The following is a 12,046-nucleotide window of genomic DNA, read 5'->3' as shown; positions in this document are numbered from 1 at the left end:
ATGCGTTTAGTTGCGTCCTGCACCACGCAGTTCGGTGGCAATTTTAGTTAAACGCGTTTAACGCGTCGGTAAAACAGTTACCGCGTGGTTACCGCCATTTACGCGTAAATAAAACAGCTACGATGTTTCATTTTACTTTAAGTGTCAAAATATTTTGTGATTGTGTGTGTGGTTTAGTAGTGTGTTCATTTATTTTATGAAGAAACAGTTAAAGCAAATAGACATAATGATGAAATAATACAAAAAGAGCTTCTGTTGTTGGAATTAAAAATAAAACAATTATCCGAGTAATTTTGTTTTTTTTTTATTTCTTTTACATATTATATTGTTTTGAAGTATTATAAGAATGCTGTAGGTATGATTAGAAGTTTACAACCTTGCAAAGTACTCCTCGATAAGGAGTGTTAGCTTCAAGTGACGAGCACCTCGCTGATGTTTTATTGGTGTTGAATTTTAACTGAGGTTCAATTTCTTGCACTAATAATGATGTCATTTCTTTACTGAGACGAAATATTCTTTGAAACTTCTTGGCACTGAGTGTTTCAAATAAATTTGTTCTCTTGTTTACTTTTCTGACTATATTATAATTTATTTAAGTTATTTATAATTTCAATAACATAATTTCTTCATGATCGTCAGAATACAAATCCCAAATGTTCATTGTGAATACAAATTAAAATGAGATAGATTTTAAACACAATCAGAAATCGAAGAGATAACCTAAATATTTTTGACAGTACTGCTTTACGAGTAGGGCTAAACACGTTTAACTCAGTTAAACAGCCGCTTTTGGGTATTTAACTTTGACAGTTCTTTAAACGCATTTAACGAATTAAATTTTGTGGTGCAAGACGCCAAGTCGACTTAAATCAAATAATGTGTTTAAAATTATATTTAAATCAAATTTAACTTATGGTGCAAGCCGCCCTTAATCTTTATAACGAATTGGTGTACATTATGAATACCAAAAAAATATGCTTTAGATAAATTGAAGGTTTTCCTATCATTCCGCTTGAGTATAATACAAATAAAAAAATAAATTACTCAATAAAAAATAAAAATGTAAACTACTAAAAAATATATTTTTTAATAAATGTATGAACGCATAAAGGAAACAACTTTTAAAAAATACAGTATTATAGCTAAGATTATCTGTGACAGCTTCACTTGATTAACTTTTTTGCTTTCTTATAAAATTATTTATAAAATAAATAAAAACCAGTTTTGTGCTTGAAATCGAACGTTTCTAGACTATGTTTGAAGCGATTTTAATTATCATATTACACTATTACCTACAATATAAGGTATACCAAGAATATACACATTTTTGGCTTGTAGCTTCCTATTAAACTTTTCACGATTTCGGCAAACAATCTCTAATCTATTGAAACAGACTAAAAAGAACTACCGTCAAAGGTTAGTGCCCGATCTGCAACATGGTTGGAAAAAAATTCACCTCAAATATCGACATATTTAATTTAAGTTTACCAGTATTTAAGAGAATATATTTTTAAACAAAAATAAAACACTATACATTAAAAATCAGGAATTATTGTAAATTTTACTAAGACCGACCGTTTTCGCTTGGTAGAAGCATCTTCAGGGTTCAAAATTTAACTAATTTAATTTAATAATATGTCAAACCACGGAGTGCTTTTTGCCAAAATTGAATACATTTTTACTTAACATATTATTTTTATTAATGAGCCTATTATTTTTAAGCAATAATTATTAGCCTGAAACACCTATATTAAAAAAAATCTTCAAAAAAAAAATATATGCCGCTAACAGGAATTGAACCCGCGGCTTTCCGATTGCCGGTCAGGTTTTCTACGAATTGTGATACGTCAGCTTATTCAAAACCCACCAAATTTTCAATATTTACTGGTATTTTTCATTCAACAATTATTGTTAACTAGATTTTTCAATAGAAATAAACAAAATGCTAAATCTACTAAATGGCGTCGAGACATCTTACATCTTCATTTTATTTCTGAAATATTTTGATTTGTCAGATATTATCATGTTTAAAAATAATGTTTAACAAACGAGGATTTTTATGCATTTCACAGAGGATAATGCATTATTTTTAAGCACTAATTATTAGCCTGAAACACCTATAAATATATTGAAATTAATCTTCCGATAAAAAGGTTTGGGTAAAATTTATTTTTTTAATTTGAAGTAACATTTAAAACTTTTTTTGTGTCTCTGTATCATACAGTGGAAAAGCATTCCGTGCAATGAAAATTGTTAAATAAATAAATTGCTCTATTTCGTGTTTTATTAAATATTTTCACCATTCTCGCTTTATTATTATCGTTTTTTTTATATTATCGCACTCCCTCTAACATTCGTATTTATATATCTCCCTTTCAAACAATCTTCGAACGCTTACTACGGGGCCTTAATTATTTTTTTCTTTAAATAAGGTGGGGCAAAAGTAATGTCATAATGTTTCTAACAAAATGGTAGGCAATTCACATTATTCCATGTTTCTAACAAAATGGCAGGCAATTCACATTATGACATTAGTTTTGCCCTACTTGTGGATAACATTGATAAAAATAAAGATAACATTAAGCATTTCCGCACCCAAATTGATGAGCAAACACGATTACCGCAAAGTTAAATATACCTAATTATTAAGCTCAAGTATTCGCTACAATCGATAGGTAGTCATATTCGTAACGGAACCGAATTCAAGCGGAGCATAAAGTATAAAAGGAATCCATTCAATTAATTCCAAGCGGAAATATAACTCATTCCACGATTCTCAGACCTCGGAGACATAAAATGTAATGCTCGGGGAAATGCATCAGTGTTTACAAACACTCACCCCAGGGAAAGGAATGATACGACAGACAGGATGGGAAAAGGAAAAGGTTAGGGTAATGCACAGAATTCACACACGGATCTGTCCTGCGACGAACAGATCGGCTCGGTCCGTCGCGTCGGTCCGCTATCCGTCTGTCCGTCACGAGCCGATCCGTGTGTACGCTATGGATCGACTCGCCGAGCATGACCTCAATCGCAATCGATGAGCACGACGTCATTCAATGATGGTATGCCAATTTTATTTCGCTAGATTTCAAAATGAGTTTGTACGAGGTGAATTTCTAAATTTCCAGAACTTTCCAGAATATTTCCCAAGATTGAGAATTGAGAATTTTTAGTACAAAACGAAAATTTGAACATTTTCACAGATTTTGTGCGTTTCCCCGAGGTTTTTTTCTCTAGATCTAAAACTATTTCCTTAGACATACATGGATAAAACTTACTGATATACAATATTGCTAAGTTATTCAATTTTTTTTTCAAATTATTCGTAATAACCTAATGAATTGATAGGTTTCAAGTTAAACCTTCGTAAAAAAGAAATGTACATATTAACGCTACGTCGGAACACTTCTTCATAAAAATAATTATATTTTCGCATTTCGTCATTATATATTAACAGGGTAAACGCACTTGCATAAACACGTGTTCTGATATATTCGGAAAGTACCAACATTTTATTAGGAAACAGCTTGCAGTCCCGGTTTTAACAAGATTTTAATAAATCAGCAATCCTCATTGTTCTCCGTGTACCATCATTGTAATATGAGATACCGTCCGCGTGTCTGTTGCCCTCGGTGGACATGCTCGGAGGATAGATCCGTGTGTGAATTCTGCGCATAAGAAATAGACAGGGCGGGTAAGTGCAGGTTAGATTGTATAAGATGGGGGGGAGCTAAGTGCACCGGACAATAGAAGTCGCTAAGATGGAGAAGGGGGCGTCATCCCTCCCAGGAGCCTCGACTTAAAATACTGCACTTCAAACGAGACGCTTTCCAACTTCTACTCAACACAAATGCATATGACATTCATTACAGTGTCCAAACTAAACGCAGTTTCTGTGATTTAAACCGAAGGATTTCAAACATTTTAGAAACAACATACGAACAACACATATGAGTTCAATGAAAATTTTAATTTAAAAAATTGGAACCGATAAGTATTAAATCAAATATTAGACATAAAGTAGGTACCAAAAATAATTTATTTGAATAAATTATTGAAATAATTGTCCACATATTTGAAACGCGTATTTCATTTGTTTACATTTTGACGAATCTTAATTTGAATAATGATTTCCAAAGTTTACTAGTGGTGTTCAACGAGATGGTAAATTTCTGATCGTCTCTGTGAACTATTTTTTTGATAGGCAACGATTTCGAGGAAAATAATTTATAAATCCTTTCAATTTCACAAATACTACAATTATAATGTCTCGATTTTTCACGTTTCATGACAGATTTACAGTGACTTCTTGATTGTTCGCGTATTTTCTGATACCTATTGTATCTTTATCACCTAAACTTTGAACCCGAAGAAGGTTTCATATACGCTTGATGTTACCTATAGAAAGTACGGTTACTCATTCTATGACTGCTAAATGTATATGACCCGTCTTGTAGCAAGGCTATTAATGCTTCTTTGTGAGGGATACAATGGATCCCCGGATTCAGACACATAATTGCCTCTGTAAGAAATCCACAAACAAGCATGTGACAAATGCAGCGACCGCGACAAATGGCTATATCCATCTTGTCACCCTTCCGTCCAACAAACCTACCCCCGGAGCCGAATCTACCCTCTCATCTCCCACCCATTGCTTAGGACTATTCCGAGATTCTAGAATTGAAGAAAACAGAGAAGGGTTAACGTAAATACGTTTGTTGCAATTGTTTCATTTTGGTACTAGAATCTTTTCGTGCCTTTAACCATGTTCAATGTCAAGGAGCCGGTTTTATCTTGTTAGTCTGGAATTTAATTTGTGTTGCATCCACTTTATTATTCAGGCAAGCCTTACTTTGACTAGATTATGCTACTATGACTAGATATTTGACGCTATTTTTGACAAAGTGGCTAACTTTGACTAGATAGTTGCATTTTCGAAAATCCTGTGCATCCATTTTATTATTCAAGCAAGCGTTAATTTAGCTAGACTGAGCTTTCCAATGTTATGGTACTTACCTGCCCGAAGATTTTGTGTAAAAAGTATTACCATTGATATAATAATGTTTCTTTGGACAAATTGTATATTAAATAAATTTTAATAAATAGTAAAATAAGTAGGTAGTTATTCAAGTACCTACTTAGAAATCGTAAGATTTCAGAGGAAAATTTAGTTTTGATTTTAAAAAAATATATAAACTAGAAACATTTTTTTGGGTGAAATCCGTCCGTACGAACTCTCGTTGGGTCTAGTTTATATCACTAGGCCAATGTTCAAAATTGCACGCCCAGAATTAAGGTAAAGGTGTTCTTTTCTAGATTATCAACGGATTTAGAAAAAAATCTTAGCATTACTTCGTACAATTCAAATTCGTGATAATCGTACAATCATTAATTCTACACTATCATGGCTTTTCAAAGATCGAATCACTGCACGTTTTACTAACTAAATAATTTGCAAATAATCAGAATATTCCGTTAATGGTTGTAATCAAGCATTTTTTTCTTACTGATAAATCTTTATTTATGACTACAATATAACGATGTTATCCGCTTTATGAAAATGCTACTGAATTATATAATGCGACGAGCGAGATCTTGAATTATTACAGCATGCAAGATAAAAAAAATTTATTTCCACGGTGGCGATTTTATTCTTATTAAACTTCTCATAATAATTTCAGCTACGTATGCTTATTTTTACGCTCGACATCAATTTCGCCTTCTGAAGGAATCTTCATTGAATTTTAGAGATATTTACTTCTTTTTTATTTATTTCTTCATGTTCTCCGTAAAACGGTTAAAAACCAGTATATTACCGAGAAGATTACAAATTCGAGGTTCATGTAATTATAAACAGGTCATGGGGGTAGTTTTATTATTTCGTGACATACGTCAAAAGATAGTTGCTGAACCGTCTGTAAGTGACGTTAAAAACATCGAAGGTCAATGCAAAATCGTTAAGCAGTTGAGTCAAAAAGGCAGAATTCCTCGCTTTCGGAGCATAAAAAACGCATGGGATCTCCTGCAAGTGTAATTATTAGACACATATAAGCTAACCTCTTTCAAACTAGGTGGATTAAGTATAGTTCCAAAGATTAACTTTTTTTAATTAATCTTCCTTGATCCAGGAATGAATAGCAGGTATATTCCCTCATATACAGATAACACTTAAACCTATTTTATACTCTTTATATTTATAGGATATGGTTTTTTTCAGAAGGGGCCCAAATAATGGAGCTATATTCCAGGTTACTACAAGTGCTTCATATGTTATCCGTATTGCAATTCCATTAGTAAATAATCTTGCATTACGGAGAACAAATCCAAGTATTTTGTTGGCACGGGAGACAATGTCTGATATGCAGTATTTGAAAGAGAAATTTCGAATCTCATCTTTGCGAGTTAATTTGTTTTTATTAATGTTGTAGGGGAACAAGGGTGTGTTTTTTGAACATTTCTGTATGCTAAAGGGTAAGATGTTCAGTTCCAACCATTTTACAAGAGAATAAATATCAATCTGCAGAAGAATGCAATCGATGTGTCTTTTAATAGCTTTTAAAAGTGTAATACCATCAGCGAAGAGGAGATATTTTGAAAGTCTAATGGTCTTGCCAATGTTGTTAAGAGCATGGGTCCTAGGATCGATCCCTGGGGAATACTGCAGTTGGTTTTGTACTCGTGAGAAAGATGGTGTCCGTAACTGAAATATTGATGGCGATTGTGCAAGTAGCCACTCACTCTGCAGTGATATTTAACACGTGAATTGAACACGTAGGTTAACCTTTTCAATATCGATATAACAATAATGCAACTGCAATTAAAACATGGAATAACGAAATAGTTATAAATAACGGCAGAAAAAATAATAGCATGTGTGCGGCACTTTATAGTTATTTCTTCACGGAACCTATCTACTTTCAAGACAGGTCCAAGGGGTAAAGGTTCCCCTACACGGACGTATATGTATATAATTCCTTATACACATAAAAAAGGAACGTGTTCCACTGTCACTTCCGTGTCGCTTTGATCTTTGGGACGTTATCGTGTATTATATATTACGAGGCTTAAGGCACACAGCTTTCGGTTCACGGCTGAGAGTCGTAATGGCGCCATGCCGAAATAATGGGTACAGGACACGTAAGATGTTTACTGTTTACGCGAAACAGAGTCAAATAACGCCGTATTATTAAAAACGTGTTGCGACTAATATTGCCGCGAGTTGCACACTATATTGTAGTTTTATTTGAACATTTTTAATGGGAGGTCTTAAATAGAATCTGGCGATGTAAATACGCAGGTATTACATAGGTAGGATAATTTTATTCAGAATATGAAAACGTTCGTGTATTCCATATACCATGTCGAAATGAAACGTCAAACAATATTTGAAAATTAGAACTCTAACTAGATTTTTTCAAATCAAAAGGGATGGTAACTGCGTATAATCCAAAACAATATTTTTTGTTGTGTGTGCGTCCTACGTAACTATGGTTCAATGAACTCAAATTTGCTTTGTATTTAAGTATCGTGGTCAAAATTGGAAATTATTCTGTGAAGAAGCCTACGTACCTATTAATTTAATGTAAGGAAGAAAAAATGTTGTGTAATTTTCAAAATTGGAAATAATTATTGAAGCATTAAAACTATCTTGTTATTTTTCAGAAGTTAAATTACAAGCGCTAGTAGGTAGGTTAAAATAGGTAATAAATAAATTAACTTTTTTTTCAAAAGAGTTTTATATGTATTTACCATGATTTATTACTATTACACATCATTGAAGAATATAAAATCGACACCTCTCTAGTCTTTTAATAAATAATTTGTCTGAAATAACCTTACTTTTTCAAGACGGTAATTTCACATGTCAGTCTGCTGAAATCCGACGTTGCCAGTTCTTTCGGAGTCCAGTTAAAGATATTTTTTATTAGTACCATATCGAATCTAAACTTTTACAGTCTTTATACAATGTGTTTTTTTGGAAGTGTTTTTTAGTAAGGCTGAAAATGTGTGCATTCGCTAAAATAAAATATAAGTAAGTAGGTAATGTACAGAATCCATAATATTTTCTCGCACAAATTTTATCTCTCTAGACCCCGAGGGATGCAGATGTCATTGGGGGTTAACAATTCGTCCAATCCCTGGAATAAAAATGTCCTATTTGTGTTGATGTGTCCCAGAGTTTTCAGGGTAAATGAAGCAGCGGCACGTTTAGTAAACAGAAAGAAGGGAAGTTCCCATGAGAAAAGGAGATGACTCAATTCCACCCCTTGCTTTGAAAAGTCTGCCTCATGCCATCGTGTGACTCAATAAAAATTTGGGGCGATGAGTAAGATATAGTGACGTAATTGGGGTAGGTATCTTCCCATAAAATTATTCATCAATTTTTTAAAGTGTCGAAAATTCATTGTAGTATTACATGAAATAGAAATAATAAAAAATATTTATGGAAATGCAAGACAAAAATTCATTCTAAGAATACATCGTATAAAAACATAGAAATAATGAGAATTTGTTCTAGAAATGCAAGATATACAAACAATGAAACTTCATTGTAGAAATGCATGACATACAATAAAAATTCATTGTGCAAATGCACGGCTGACAATGAAAGTTTAATGACAAAAAGCACCACTTGCCATAGAATAAAAAAAATCATTGTAGAAATGCATGACATAGAAACAATGAAGATTCGTTGTAGAAATGTATGACATATGAGCAAAGAAAATTCATTTTCGAAATGCATGACACACAAATAATGAAAATCCATTGTAGAAATGCATGGCACACAAACAATGAAAATTCATCGTAGAAATGCGTGACATAGAAACAATTAAAATTCATTGAACAAATGCATGACATAAATTCCGCTCCGGACGCCGACTTGTAAAGGAGTCAAGGAGCCAAGGCGATGATAATACCTAATACATAACACAGCGCCTTTGAAAAAAATTTCAAACTATGCCTCGCGCCAGGAAAAATACTGGCGCGAGGCATAGTTTGGCTCAGGGCCTGCCCTGATGAAATATAAACAATTAACATTATTGTAAAAACAAAAGGACATCACTTGTCATTTGCTAACTACACATAATTGAAATAAATCAAATAATCTATCTAATGAAAACATGGATCGAAATCGTGGCGGTTCGTGACTTTTGATGGAGTGAAGTTCGAAAAATTCGGCATTATTGATGTTGTTTTGTCTAAAGCGATTTATTTTCGTAAATTTGAATTTTTGTGTGAAAATTTTCAAGAAATTTCAGTTTGGTCGTGCGCCGCACGGATTTCCTGGGAATCTTCGTACAAAAAGTCGAATTTTTCAAAAATAAATAAATGCTCAAACATCAATATCGTTAATGCCATTTTTGGAATATTAGCACTCTAGTACACCCAAAAGTCACGAGTCGCACCGATCGAAATACCAACCTAATAATAATAATATTATTACTCCCGGGAAATGGCAATATTTTATGACAAATGGTAGAAGTAGCGTAATTAATTAAAATGTAATAACATTGCCCATTAACCAAGACAATAAAATTATTATTATGTACCATTGTATTGTTCAGAGTTATTTATGCCATTCCAAAACAATAAACAAGTGTAAATACGAAGAAGGCAGTAATGATGATTGATCCGAGACATTTTCCAAGAAAACTTTTCATTATTTTCAGAAGGACGTACATAAGGGCCCCGCAATCAAACGACATTGACGAAAGGGTTTTTCGAATTTACTTTACAAGTCAATGTCAAATATCCACTTGCGTATACAAATAAATAAGAGTGGAAACACAGAACAGGCCATCTCCAGAAGTGGAGATCAATGCCGGTCCGAAAGAAAACTGTGCTAATTTATTGAAAATTCAACCAAATTATTCGTATTCCTGTTGAAAAGGGGATTGCACGCCTTTAACTAATGAATTGACAGATTTCCTTAAAAACTATCAGTGAAACACGAATGTGTTATTAGGATGTCGGAATATTTCCGTATTTCGTCGTTATATTTATTACGATAAGCGCAGCTGCAAAACACATAATTTACAGAATATTTAGTGATTTTTTTATTTAATTTACACCTCCCTAATTGAGAATAACTCGTGTTTAGGGAGGGAGCGTCGTTTAGCTTTTTAAAATTTATTCATTTTGGGAATACTACCATATTATGTAGAAACTAAATACACAATCGTAATAAAAAGAAAACTGAAGCTATAGTGAAACAAATTGTTGTGCTAAAAAGTATCGACAAATTATCGATATTATTGATAAACCTTGTAGTGTCAATGTAGAATGTTTATGCAAGGTTAGGTTAGATTAGGTTAGGTTTTGTGGTGCTAGCAAGTATCGAAAATTACCGATATCATTGATAAACCTTATCTTGTCAATGTTGAATGTTTATGCTAGGTTAGGTTAGATTAGGTTTGTAATATTTCCTCTTTTCGCCATTCTTTTATTTGTTTAAAACAATATAAAATTTTCTTCTCTCTTGGCTATGACCGATATTTAATTTTTTCTCTAAGGCTTTGCATATGTGTTCGCAGGGATGGAAAATTCCTCCCCTACAACACATAAGCCTCCATGAAAATTGGACCCTTTTCTTTGATATCTACAGAAAGCTACTTAAAGCTCTCTTGTACTATATATCTTTATAGACATATGTACTTAACTAATTAATACGTTATTTACGAACTTGAACGCAAATATTTCCGTATTTATATTGTAATTAAATTCCATCAAACGTTGTGTAATTTTTTTGATTTATGATATAGGATTTTAATTACCTTCATTTTTGTGGTAACCCCCTTGGTTCTGATCGAGGCGTCGAGTTTCACAATTTAATTGGTCTTTCCATTGCAAACCTAGACTTAAATGAATTCCCTGAATGAGCTAACTTTCCTATTGTAATTATTCTGATTCCCTGCACCCTAACAAAGTCGTATTTAAACGCTGATAAAAGATATTATACATGTTTATTTGGACAGGTAATTAAATATAACTCAAATGGTTAATTGTTAGTAAATTTGATTTTGGTAAACTCTTGTGTCAGTTTGGCGCCACTCCTTTATGATTCTGCTGCTATAAGGTACATGTAAAGATTGATTTAGTAGGTTAATGTAATTAGTTAATTGCATATTTGACGAACTCGGAATAGCCCATTTGCTGGCATAATTTGGCTCCAAATCCTCCTGCAAGTAAACGAGATGATCTTGAGTCAACGAGAAATTCGCACAATCCTTTGACACGGCTCTTTGATTGATACCTAAGTTATCGCGTCCCAAAAAGCCTTCCACGTCATCATGCACTGCCTTCAAGTTTTCCCTCGAGTCCCGATACCCCCAAATTCCGACCCCTCCTTGGACTACAATTTACTTAGGGCGAACCGGTTTCGTCCTATATACAATCATATACTCACGGTTGGTGTGGACTTACGGGTCGTGAATCCTCATTCCACGTTTAAGAGAGGATGCGAGAGTGGTCCGGAAGACCTAAAATGCAAGCTGTATGCAGGTCCGCATCCTCCAGTAAACAGTACATACGAATAAATATATGTATACATACAGTTTGGGAAAGGTTTATAACTCGCAATACGAGGCTATCTACCTCGCATTCCAAGCTCGGATCTCGCACGAAGAGTTCTGCGAAACTCTAGGCTTGGTAACCGAATATATACGTAAGAATAAGGTTATACTAATAAATACTAGTAGAATAAGGTCTTATTGATAGTTTGTTTTGGAGAGCTATCGAACTCCAGGTTTTTTGTTTGGTTTTGACGTTTTTATTTAAGAGAATCGTCATCTCTATTTGGTTTGGTTAATGGTCTTGTTGTAGGAGCGACCACTGCCTCCTGTTTGATGAACTGTATTTGTTTTAAATTTTACCTCCAGGTTTCAACATTAATTTTGTTCATCCTATCCCGTGATTTTCCAATTGTTTCAAGTAGTTGGTTGCCACATTAGAGAGTACTCGACTCTCAAATGTCTCAGGCAACTGATGGGGTTTTGTATGAACACCCAATCAATAACATTCAAATGTTTTGTATAATTATTCG

The sequence above is a fragment of the Hesperophylax consimilis genome, chromosome 12, assembly GCF_061612785.1.
Source record: "Hesperophylax consimilis isolate HC1 chromosome 12, BYU_Hcon_1.0, whole genome shotgun sequence".
Taxonomy (NCBI): Eukaryota; Metazoa; Arthropoda; class Insecta; order Trichoptera; family Limnephilidae; genus Hesperophylax; species Hesperophylax consimilis.
The sequence above is the reverse complement of the archived record's forward strand: the minus strand, read 5'-3'. Positions refer to the sequence as shown.